This window comes from Apostichopus japonicus, chromosome 7, assembly GCF_037975245.1.
Source record: "Apostichopus japonicus isolate 1M-3 chromosome 7, ASM3797524v1, whole genome shotgun sequence".
NCBI classification, from domain to species: domain Eukaryota; kingdom Metazoa; phylum Echinodermata; class Holothuroidea; order Aspidochirotida; family Stichopodidae; genus Apostichopus; species Apostichopus japonicus.
The window spans coordinates 11,871,739-11,884,120 of record NC_092567.1 but is presented as its reverse complement, the minus strand read 5'-3'; the positions used below and the strand labels follow the sequence as shown (position 1 = coordinate 11,884,120).

The window sequence follows — 12,382 nt, the reverse complement described above, 5'->3', positions numbered from 1 at the left end:
TACTGATGTACAGTAGGTATTAAAATTAATAGTGTTCATCTATAGGCCACCAAACCAATATGTATGGTAATAATCAATAGCTCCCTTGTCAAGTTATGGTGCATACAAACTTATGTTACATAAATTAAGCTAAGCGTGCATCCTCATCAATATGCATGAGGTGAAATTCACATCAGAAAGTTTGGGCTACATACCAATCTAACCATACCAAGTTTGAAAAAATCTGACATGTGCTTGAGAAGTCATTGCACTTTGATGTTTGACCCTGTGACCTCATTAATATTCATGAATGAGCACCAAATTCAATTGGGTTCAACTTCTTATTATGGGCCACCCACTCACCAATTATGCTATTGATCAATCATACCCTTGTCGAGTTATCATTCATACAAACCAAAAAACTCAGTCCCGCCTCCCCATTAATATGCATGGTATCAATTACAACATGCATCAGCATGTATAAATGGTCTACCAATATCACAACACCAAATTTGAAGGAATTCAGACTTGTAGTTGCCAAGTTATTGCAATTTGAAGATTTTGACATTCGACCCTGTGACCTCATTAATATTCATGAATGAGCACGAATTCATCACTGCCAGCTTCCCCTTCGCGGCATCCACTACCTTATTTCCCAGTCCTCACATTCTCTGTTCTGTTTTCTTGCAATGCAATGCGACAGCTACTAATTTACTACCCCAAACTTGCAAACTGAGTAGGCCTAGGAATAGAACTACAAAAAAAATCGAAAAACTGGTACTAGAAGTACAAATGTATGTAGGGCAGCCATTTGCAAAAACTGTATTTTAGTCATAAACATCGCTCACAACGTGTACTTAAACATCGGAGAAGCGTTAATTCTTCATCTGAATACTTGACAAGGTCCAACAATCTAATTTGATGCAGCACTTTTAAGTTTACATTTGTTACTCGCAGTGCCCGATATTGCGCAATGTCTGTCCCCTCGCACGTTATCCTAGCGTTATCTGTCCCCTAACATAACGTGCGCTAGGCCGATTACGATGTAATGGCCTTACATCTAACCATTGACACTATTATGTGTGGTATGTCAACTACGATAAGAAAGATGCTAAACAAATATAAAAATAAGCTAATTCGTCCTTGTTTTGAGCTTAAGATTTGTAAGAAATAGTATTTCGCACGTAACACTTTTGCACACGTAACACATGGGACGGAATTTCTTCACCGTATCATATAGTAACGAAAGTGTTTGTTTAGAACGTTACAGCTGGTGTTTACCAATAGCGCGAAATCAGAGGCAGACAACGAGGTAAATGAATCTGGAGAAACTATCACACAGTAAATACGCGCGTACGCGCGTACCATGTATGGAGGGTCATGTGATGTGTTCCAGGGTGGTACTAATATACTACTCTCCCTATTACGCATGATGATTTCACCCAACTAGTACGTAAATGTGTTTGCGTGCTTAGAGCAGCAGACGACACCCGTTACCTAGCAATAACCGTGCCTGTAGCCTAACGTGATAGCTATATTCCCGTCGAGCAGCATTAGGCTCTGTTCCATGGAGAATTCCGTGGTTGTACTGAACTAAACATTTCCCCACATTTCCCATTTCTACAATCACTTATAGCGTGTAGTAATAACGTTAGGCCATATGAGACAAAGCTTGCCCCTTGAGCTGTATTAATAAGTAAGATTATGTAGAAAGCCTGCCTTCATTCAAGAGAATAAGGTTGAACGTTAGCATATTAGCACTATTTCGTAGGCCTGAAGTACCAGTACCTTCTTATGCCGCTAGTTCCCATGTCCGAACCGACCAATCTTTCACGAAGTCACTAACACTGTTCTCGAACTGCTACAGAGAAATATCAGTATAGTACCACCCTGGAACACATCACATGACCCTCCATACATGGTACGCGCGCACCCAATTGACATGAATCCTCCAGATTCATTTACCTCGTTGGAGGCAGATTGTGGAGGGTGCACTGAACAAAATAGTTTCCATACGATGTTTATATCCGTGACGATGTATTAAGTCACACGTAACGGAAATTTGGACGGACATAACGTGTGATTTATGAAAAACTACACAATTACGGGAGATTAGGTTTGATCGGGGATATTTTATTGTTATTATATAAGATACACTTGAGCAATGTTTACACAACAAAATCGTAATTTTTTTTAATTGTGTTGACAAGAAATAAGGCATACCTTATTTTACATATTTTGGACGGAAATAATCTGGGAAATTGTCACTTATTGAGATACATCCACAAGGTACAAAATACCAATGAAGACAAAGAGACACCACTTATTTTATACATAATTCTTATCTTCATTGAATGAGCAAAATTTATTTCAGTTGCTCTTCATTCTCACAATGTACATACCAATTATTTAAGCAACACCTATTTGTGGGAGTTGAGTCCGTCCATTTTTGTACCAAAAAAAAATTTCATCATTATTTTTCAAAGAAAATAATTGAACAAATTAAAAAATATTATCTTTTTTATTTCAAATGCATGAGTTGTTCAAATTAATGACAAAGACTTGTAATTATTTAGAGCACACAGCAGTACAGTGTACTTCAAACTGACTATGCTGGTTTGGACCATCAAACTGTGAAATCTGCCATAAGCATGAAATCCCCCGTCAGCATCAGGGGAGAAAACTAACATTTGGAAAGAATAGATGACATAGTAAGTGAAATAAATGTTGAGAAATAGGAGAAATGTCACGTTAAGGGTTGAAAGATAACACGTTCGCTTAAGGAAACTAACATACCTTTTTTCAAGGGAGGCTCTGACCGCATATTTTGTTTGTATAGTAAGCTGAAGAAACTTGTGTCAGTAATGTATGAAGGAATCTAGGAAATGTGACTTGGTCCCTTATTTGTGTAACTGTCCTGTGATCGGAATATATAAAGTGCTTGTGAAAAGGCTGGATTATGTGCATAGGACATGTGAACATGGGGTAATTTACATGTGTGATATTCAATGTGGTAATGAGAAGATCAATTGAGTTTCTGTTTTAAAGGTGTATGGTAATCATTGTGGGATGGAGCCATCCGCACCAACAAAGATTTTGAAGGTATGTCTCATCAATCATGTTATTTTAAATTAATATATCACTTCTATTACTGGTCATGATGGTAGTTTCTCATTGTCTTTTATGTACACATGAATTAATATTTACACATTGGGTTTCAGGATAACACTGCTACCTGAACCAAATCACAGGAAAGAAGGCACTGTACCATTTTATGAAACTGTTACAACCGTACACAGAGAAGCAACCTTTGTTGCTGGTCGGAAGGAAACTGAGGAGGGTCCAAAACAGGCACAGGACAATGCAGTCTCGAGTGCAGCAGTACTGGGAAGGGTTCGATACAGGTTGGGGAGCGAATGCGAGACTGCTCAAGGCCTGTTCTGAACATGGACACAGAACAACAATTTAGACAGCCATAGTCAGCTGGACAGATCTGGCATTTTTCAGAAACTTACTCCTCGTCTGTCCTTACAGTATGGGGAAAACAATTACAGTATTAAGCGTTTCCTTGTTAATGTGTTCCAGGTTTCTTCTTCCTATGCCTAAAACAAAGGAAACTCACCTTTTAATTTTCCACTCCAAGCATTTGCTTAATGATAAGTATTGTGTACAAGAATCCCTATATTCTTGTACCATTGTTCAAGTGACTGGAAACTATTTTAATACTCACTTATCAGAAAAAAATACTTAACCATCTAATCACAGCCTTCCACAAAATTCTTCCTATGCCAAATTCTAATTACAGGGAAAAACATCAACAATATGCAGGTCTACCAAGCTGATATTGTAGAACTCAGACCAAACCACCTAGGCCTTATATATATTTGTAACCCTGGTGTCATGAATGACACAGTGGGTTTGTTGTTTTCACTTGCTAGTAGAAGCAGTTTCTGTCAATAGTGTAGATAGTTTTAATTAAAAAGAGTAAACAGATACTTCCTGCCTCTGCTGAGTATATTGCAGATTAGTGATGGTTATTGTACTTTCACAAAGCCATTTTGTATGTATCCTTGCTACTTATCTCTCCTGAGATAAACTGAGCCTGCTAGACAATAGTGCTTGTGGACTAATCCATCATGTAATTACTGATTGGTCATCTTATTAGTTGGTCAATGGGATCATTGCTAGAAGTAACCAATAGGATGTGGGGAAGCCATGTGGCCTAGAGTTGTTGTCACATAGTTCTGGTAACTTTGTATCTTGATATAGTTAGAGTTCGATTCTTCACCTGGAGAGAGCAAGACTTCTCTTGTTTGATCTATTGTACTTATAATATTTTTATTAAAGGAAAAAGTGTTGTATAAATAGGGAGTTTCGAAAATGTTCATCATGTAAAGTTATATTCCTAAATTATGATGAGGATGTCATATTAGTACCTGTATCTTTGTGGCCACTGTTCCTGATCTTGCCGAGATGGTTACCATGGACTTTTCATATTTTACTTAATTGCTGTTCTTGGAGCCCACCTGTATTTTGTATTTACCTAAGGACCCGGATGCTACCACTGAGCTGTAGACGTCACTATAACCCTAACTATTTTGTTAAATTGTCATACCGTTTGATAAATCGCTGGACTGCAGTATATTACCAAGTCTATTATGGAGCACACTGATGTACACCGGAACCTTAATTCGTGAAAATGAACTTTCCGCGTTGAAGAAAGAAAGCGAGCAGTTCGCGACAGCACCAGCGTAAAACCAGATAAGTTTAAGTATTCTTTTATTGTAACCTTTGTCATGGCCATAGACAATAAGTTTAAGTTCTCTAAGTTCTAAATGTTCAGTGTATAGTACAGTGCACACTGTAACCTTACTATTGTTATCATTGTCTATATACCTGTGCTGCATCTTGATGTACAGTGTTCAGTACCACAGTAACTGCAAGTATGCTTATTTAAGAGTTAATATCTAAGAGTGTGGTCAAGTTGACATATTTTGTAATGTAAGATACTTTTTATTGTTTTGTGCCATTGATAGCCTTATAACGTCCCCATTTCCCACGACTGGAGGATTGAAAATATAAGTAGTTCATGGTACATTTCTTTGTGTTTTGTGTCTCTCATTGTAAACCTGTGTAGAACTGACTCAGCAGTTGTTTTGAATATCAGCATTGAACCATTCGGACATGGAGATAATTTTATCCTGTCTTGAAGCCTAGGCCCACTTGATACAATATTGCTGACCCATTGTCCTAATTACCTTGACCGAAGGAAAGGGGGGGTTACATATGGGTCTGTTCACGTTAAAGCGCCCAAATTAGCATAAATGGCATTTGGAGCATTGTGACAAAATAATTAGAGATTCTAGAGATACAAATATTATCCCCATGGAGAGAGTCCACCTAGCTGTACCTACCATAGCATAGACAATTTCCTGAGATATGCATATAGGTATGCTATACTCCCAGAAGTGCCGAAATGTGGACGGAAAATGTTGCCGTTTTCAAACTGCACAATTTGTACTTTGATCTATTCTCAACTCCAAAAGAGGATTACTCCAAATTTTGTCATGATTGAACTTTGTGGCTATAGGTTCCCTCTCATAAATATTTCAGAAAATTTCATCGATGAATTTGCGAATTATTGCGAAACTGGACCAGTGTTTCGGACATCACTTTTTCCGTCCACATTTATACACCAATTTATGAGTGGCATAGTTTGGGGTTAAATAACAAATGTTGAAAGTGGTGTGCCTTTTCAATACTGTCATAGTTGTATCAAATAAAATATATATCAGATGCATGTCCATTCAGCCACATTTTACTACACAATGAAGTTAAACAACATGCAAAATGTTTCCGTCCACATTTTGGTGATGTCCGAAACGTCATGAAGCAACTAATATATGAAGTATGCTAAAACCCACAAGACTGTTTTGTTACTCTTATTAAAGCATAAGTACTCCCTCAACTACAGTATGTACATGACACATTTCCACTCATCCGTTTTGATTTTATAACCATTTCAAATTTTCCGTCCATGTGTGTGATGTCCGAAACACCAGTGATGTCCGAAACAAGTTTTAATTAATATTGCTTTATGTTGCTTGAAAAAAAGACACAATAGATGAGCACTTCATATATTATGACAAGTTCTATTGTTACAAACATACATACTGCACTACTCAAAACTTCATCCATCTTTACCAAATATTATAGCAAAATAACCTTAAAAGTATGTTTCGGACATCACCATGTGTTTCGGACATCACTTTTGTGAATCCAACATATTGTAAACAGCACTAGTTTCAACTGAATGATTCAATTGGTTGATTTCAGTGTGCTAGAATACACTAAGATCCTACAACAGAATGCTTCTTAACTTTTGGTGTCATTTGACCAACATGTATTCATCTTTTGATGACTTGTGACAAGTCTAAAATGATATTCTACATATTTGGGTATGAATGTTACTGGGAACATCAAGTTACTTGGATTTTTCTAGAACTGACATCATTAACACTACAATTTTCCATCATTTAGAACTGAAGAAGTAAAAAAAACGTTTAGTGAAATTTTTTCTGACATAACATGTATCAGGATACCATCACAGTATACAGTACATTAAAAAGTAATGCTGTAATTGTCTGCTATAGCTTAAATCAAGCTATTTGTCACAACCATAGAAAGCCTTTTTATAGGCTAGAAGAACTACATCAAAGGGCACGTGGGTACCATGCATGGACTGTCATGTGATGTGTTTTAGCTTCCATGGCGGTACCAATTTGATATTTCCCAATATCATATTGATAATTGTAAAGTTAATTACACACAATTGGAATAGGCCTAGATGAGTTTTGTAGCACAGTACAGTAGCTCATGTTTCTATCACATCGGTCTACAGCAGGGTTGTCCAACCTTTTGCAGAGGAGGGCCACATGGAATGATTATGATGAAGTAGGGGGCCGTATGAACCCTTCGCTCGACTTTTTGCGCGAAGCCTAAGGCAACAAAATGTGAGCACTGCGCGTGGAGCGCACTAACTTATTTTCCTTCCTGATAAAACAGTCCAGCCGGCCCCCCTCCCCTCCCCTCCGCTGAGAGAGTGTCATACAAACTGACCTGTATGAAGTTTTTTTTTGGACCCAGAAGGTTCGAATGATTGATTATATAGCTTTAAATTGTTATCAATAAATCTGCTCACTAAATTTCACACCGTAGAGCCTCTCTGGCGGGCCGGACGCAACCCTGCGGCGGGCTAACCCTGGTCTACAGCATAATATGTCAACGTCACTTTGAAAAACTGAACACCGTTCAGTGTCGTCTGTCGCTCTATATGATATGGACTCAGTGTGCATCTATAACACCCTATGTCAGAGCAGTTTAACTGTTGATGGGAACTTGATGGTTGTCAAGAAAAGCTACCAGTATTTTGGGAAGATGTTAGCTAAGTAGTAGGACTGTGGAACGTGTCTGGTGATCTAACCTATAAATGTTGGTCAACGACTATAACTATAATGTTAAGGTACAGACATTGCTAGGTAACTGTGTGTTGTCTGCTGCTCTAAGCCCAAATATACATTTACTGTATTAGTTAGTAAATCACAATGGGCAATGTGAAGATTAATGCAGTATATATATCAGATTATTACCGTAGTACCACCGTGGAACACATTACAGCACATGACCCTCTTTGACTGGTACACGGATTTACTGTGTGATGAAACCTCCAGGTTTACTCGATGGTGTCAACAGTAGTAATATACACAGAGTGGTGCATCATGCATGCATGACCATGTTTTCATTCCGAGTTGCTTCACTGAGACTTCAGATCTTTAGTGATATGTACAGTATACAGATATTTATCATGATGAAACTTAAGGATAAAGCTGAACAATTTGCTGAGCTGCTGTATACCATAACATCTAAGCCCTATACTTAAATGTAAGTTTAGGCCATAAGCTTAAATAATAACAATCTTACAAAGTAAATCATTTAATTCATATGTGACAAGGAGTATTTGTACAAACCATGAATACTTGTTTTTCACATCATAATTGCCAAGGCATAATGATGAATCTCAATAAAGAAGGATATTTAAACTAGTACTTATAGTAGTTACTCGTATTGGCAAAGTACTGTTGCTTAGCTGGGCCAGTGGAAGCAATCTTCAACATTGGCAGATCCAGCTCAAAGGTGCATGGGGAGGGGGTGGGAGCGGGTGGGTACCATTTGAAGGGGTGCAAAATAGTTGTTATTGCTGACATTACAAAATAGGACCAAGCATTCTAGTGGAGTTTAGGTTATGATACCTCCCTTCTGAAAATTGTTTAAATAGTAGACTCAATGATACTAGCTACAACAGGTGGGTGCCAAATTAGCTATGTAGGGATGTCTCCTGTGTACATCTGTATATTTATTAAATGGTAAATATTTGCTGTTTGTTTCAATTATTGCAGACTTCATCTAGGTAGTGATGGAAATGTGGAAACCGTAAAAGATAAAAAGAATTCTATAACCCTTTTGGGGAAAAAATTCTTTGCAGTCAATAATAATACCATTTTCTGCAAAATAATGTATAAGTTGATGTCTGGGAAGTGTTGGTGAACGCTTGCCAATGCAAATGGTATGCTGGACAGGTACAGTAACGAATGTGGTGAAGCAGAGATTAACTTTATGCCAGTGGTGATCAATGAATGGTCACTATGTGGAGTGTTATGGAGTGTTTGCGCAGCGGTTAACGCCGGTGCCTTTCAATCATAAGGTCCCGAGTTTGTGTCACTCCAAGATTAATGTATGTCGTCCAGTTACAGAGTTGTTGACAATTGACAATTCATAATCATGGTCGCTAAAAATGAATCTAAGAGACTGACTTCGGTCAGCTTGCGGCTTTGATAAGCCAATGATGGCTTCTTCGCGAGGTCCTGCTTGCAGGAAGATCTAAACTAAATGTGTGTATTCTGGATATGTATGAATTGAGTATGCAGTAAACAGTGATAATTCATTAACATTAAATGGGGTTATCATTTACACCAAGCCTTCAGATTTTCACTTATCACCTATCTTTTCACCTATCGGCTCTGTCCAGATGTTCAATTTGAATTATGTGCCTCAGGGCATTTGTTTTCCCAAGAATTTACAGTGCCATTATTTTTCAGTACACCTGGTTGATTTCCCAGTCTATGGTGTTTTAATAAACTGCATTCCCTCAAAAATTCATAATATCTAGTGTAAATCTGCTAAGTACTGTACTGTCTGACTGTTGTGTCTATATTGAAGCAGACTTTTGTTGCTTGAACAGGTTTGAATAGCAAAAATATTACTTCATATTGTTGTTACCTGCTGAAATATGTATTATTGTTATGCAGCTTTGTGAACATTTTTCCAAGGTGATGTCCGAAACATTCAGTGATGTCCGAAACGCTCATAAAGTAACTTGTAATAAACACTGAGGATTTGAACTATAATAAGTTCAAAACTGTCATAATACCTTGTAGGTAGCTTGTCAACAACAAAGACCCCTTTGTTACAAATTTAACTTTTGATATGATATGCGTTGTGTAGAAAACATTACAGTGATGTCCTAATACAGTTGTGGTGATGTCCGAAACATAGTCCAAGACAGTCTTATGCAAATCTATAAAACAAGTGTTGGCAATTTTCATTATATCAAATGAATTTGATGCTGTTTGTTATCATCACATATCGTGATGTACTGATATATATTGCTAAGTATTAACAAGCATGGCCTTCGTTTAATAATTGTCTTGTTGATCACTTGGATCACTTGTATCCCTTTTCTTTGTTTTGAACTTGGAACCTAGGAAGGGTCCATAGATCTCTTTTGGTACAGGTAACAACTTACTAAAATGCTTTTCTATTCATTATTGCCATGAAATGAACATCATTTGGTTTATTACTAAATATTAGGTTTAATATATTAGGTAAACCATTGGTGGGTGATGTCCGAAACAAGATCATTTTGGAGGGGTGATGTCCGAAACAAGAGTCAAGAAAAAAAAAATTCTGAGAGGACATGACCCAGAATTTTCAGCTTTTGGTTAATATATGTGCTTATGTTGTGGTTTAATTTTATGGTATAATTGTTACTATTAATTTCAATTTTGTTCTTTAAAGAAAAACTTTTTTAACTTTATTTCAGGAAAAATTGAATATTTTCTAACGATACTCGAATATTTTTTAAAAAACATCATCGATATCATTGAAAACTGGTCTTACAATAGCAAATTTTGTGTTAATAAAGAAAATAAAAACAGAATTCCCAAATGTAGCAGCAATGGAATGACACACCACCATTACAAAAAGAACAAATTTTGGAAAATTTATAGATTGTCACACTTTCAACCATCTTGAATATAATTTCCAGAATAGTTTAAGCTCTGGTCAATTCTGATTCATAAATTGCAGATATTAGTTATGTTATTTACTTAGAATAGAAGTTCTTTACTGTAATTTGAAAATTTGGTACCTCAGGCAACCAAATTGGGCGCTTTAACGTGAACAGACCCACATTTAATACTTTCAACAATGCATTCCATACCTACCAGCTTTTACTCTTACCACAGCCTAGATATGCCTTCCTCGGTTCCTCCCCTAAAAACAATACTTTCCTCCCTTAATCAGTTACTAGATATTCTTTCATTACCAAAAGAAAATTCTTGACACATTGCCCCCAAGTCCCTTGAAAATATGTTATCTTCTTTCACTAAAATCTCCTAAATCACACAAATATTTACTTCAGTTATTTCACTACCTAATTTAACTCTTTCCACTTAGTCTAGCCAATATGCCTTCCCTCATTCCGCTCCTGAGAAATGTTTGTTTCCTCCCCTGAAAAACGTTAGTTTCCTCCCCTAAAACTTAAGATTTAGGGGCGGAAAGTAATGTTTTTTAGGGGAGGAAACTGACACAGAAACAAGTTAGGAAATTAATGGAAGGGCTAGTGCCATCAGTGATGGGGTCATTATCTGCAGAATAACTATTGAATTCAGCCCACTGCTACTACAACTTCACTAATTATGTCTTATTTTATGGTACTGGGGAATATCATCACTGCATTGCTATCACTGTTTCAGTGTCACTTAAATTTGGAAGTTACATTGTAACATAGTAGTTGTGTGCGCGAAATGTATGCATTGACGATACTACTAGTACTACTGTAGCCTACTAATAGTATTAGTACTACTATTACGGGATTCCTGGCTTGGGCTACATCGCGTGACATATTACATTGTATTTTTGGCGGCTAAGTTTGGCCTTACACAGTGGTCTTCAGATTACCATTTCCGGATAGAAACGATCTTTATCTGACAAATTAAAAATGAAAGACCGATTTACAGAAGACAACTTTGAATGGCAATTCTTAGTTTAGCGTGCAAAATTGGTACATCCTGCGGATGAAAGTAAAGGCTCTAAACAATTTTATCGCAGTTCCTCTATGCTTGCGAGTATGAGACTAAAATCAATTCTGAAATCACACCAAACAAAGATTCCCTGATTAGTTTATTACCTACTTGACTGGAATACCTCTTTTGTCAATTTCAGAAGGAATGACGTCTTGGGACGGTCAGTCACAGTTCACGAATAACCACACCCATTCTTGCGTTATCTAAGTTGACGGCCATGTTTCGATTTGAAGTTAGCATACTGTACTTGTTGGAAGCGATAGCTTTCCATAAAGGTACTACACCACAATTAGCGTATTAATATAGTGTTTATCCGCTCGAAAATGTAAACCATAGTCAGAAGAAAAGAGCTACAATGACCTAAGGAGGCTAAGGTAATGCTTGTTTTGGCATATTTTCAGTTGTCATCATTGTTTTTTTCTGCCTTTATGTGAAACAGCAAAAGTTATTCATCGAAAGCCATGGGCGGCGATCATGGGGGTGACGGGGGGGGGGGGGGACACATGTCCCCCAATATTTTAGGTGGGGATATAGTATCTAATATCCCCCCAATATTTGGTGGCATAGTTTTTTGGGGGCTACAGTATAAATAGAAACTAATGCGTGAGATTATTTATCCAAATCATACTAGGCGGCGGCTAAAACCTTTATCCAACACATGCTGCATTAGGTAAATGACACTTCGTGGTCGTTTCTGTGAACGTATAGCAAGTTGTCACTCATGATTATCATATCTCTACATCTCTTGTGTATGAGTGTAAGTACGTACACACATATATATCATCCACATCGATTCACTGGGTTTCCATTTGGCCTGTACGTTTCCTGCAAGATTTCTAACCGCAGACGCGTTACCAAGGGGGGGGGGGAGGGGGAAAACGGGGCGCATATTTTATGATATCGCTAGTAATTTCAAAGTAGAAAATGCAAAGATGCAAATTACAAGGCCTGGGAAGTGCCATTTCCAGCGATCTGTTAGG

General features: G+C 37.4%; 1 protein-coding gene across 6 annotated transcripts in view; it reads right to left on the bottom strand.

Annotated features, from left to right (window-relative positions):
• The window catches only part of LOC139970040 (uncharacterized), a 110,394-nt gene extending 98,659 nt beyond the window's left edge, over window positions 1-11,735 (bottom strand). For 3 of the 6 annotated variants that reach the window (XM_071975624.1, XM_071975626.1, XM_071975628.1), the window contains exon 1: window positions 11,507-11,735. The gene's annotated coding sequence lies outside the window, so the exon portion shown is untranslated. The remainder of the gene's footprint in view (window positions 1-11,506) is intronic. The other 3 variants (XM_071975625.1, XM_071975627.1, XM_071975629.1) reach the window with 1 other exon arrangement.
• Window positions 11,736-12,382: the final 647 nt, after the last annotated feature.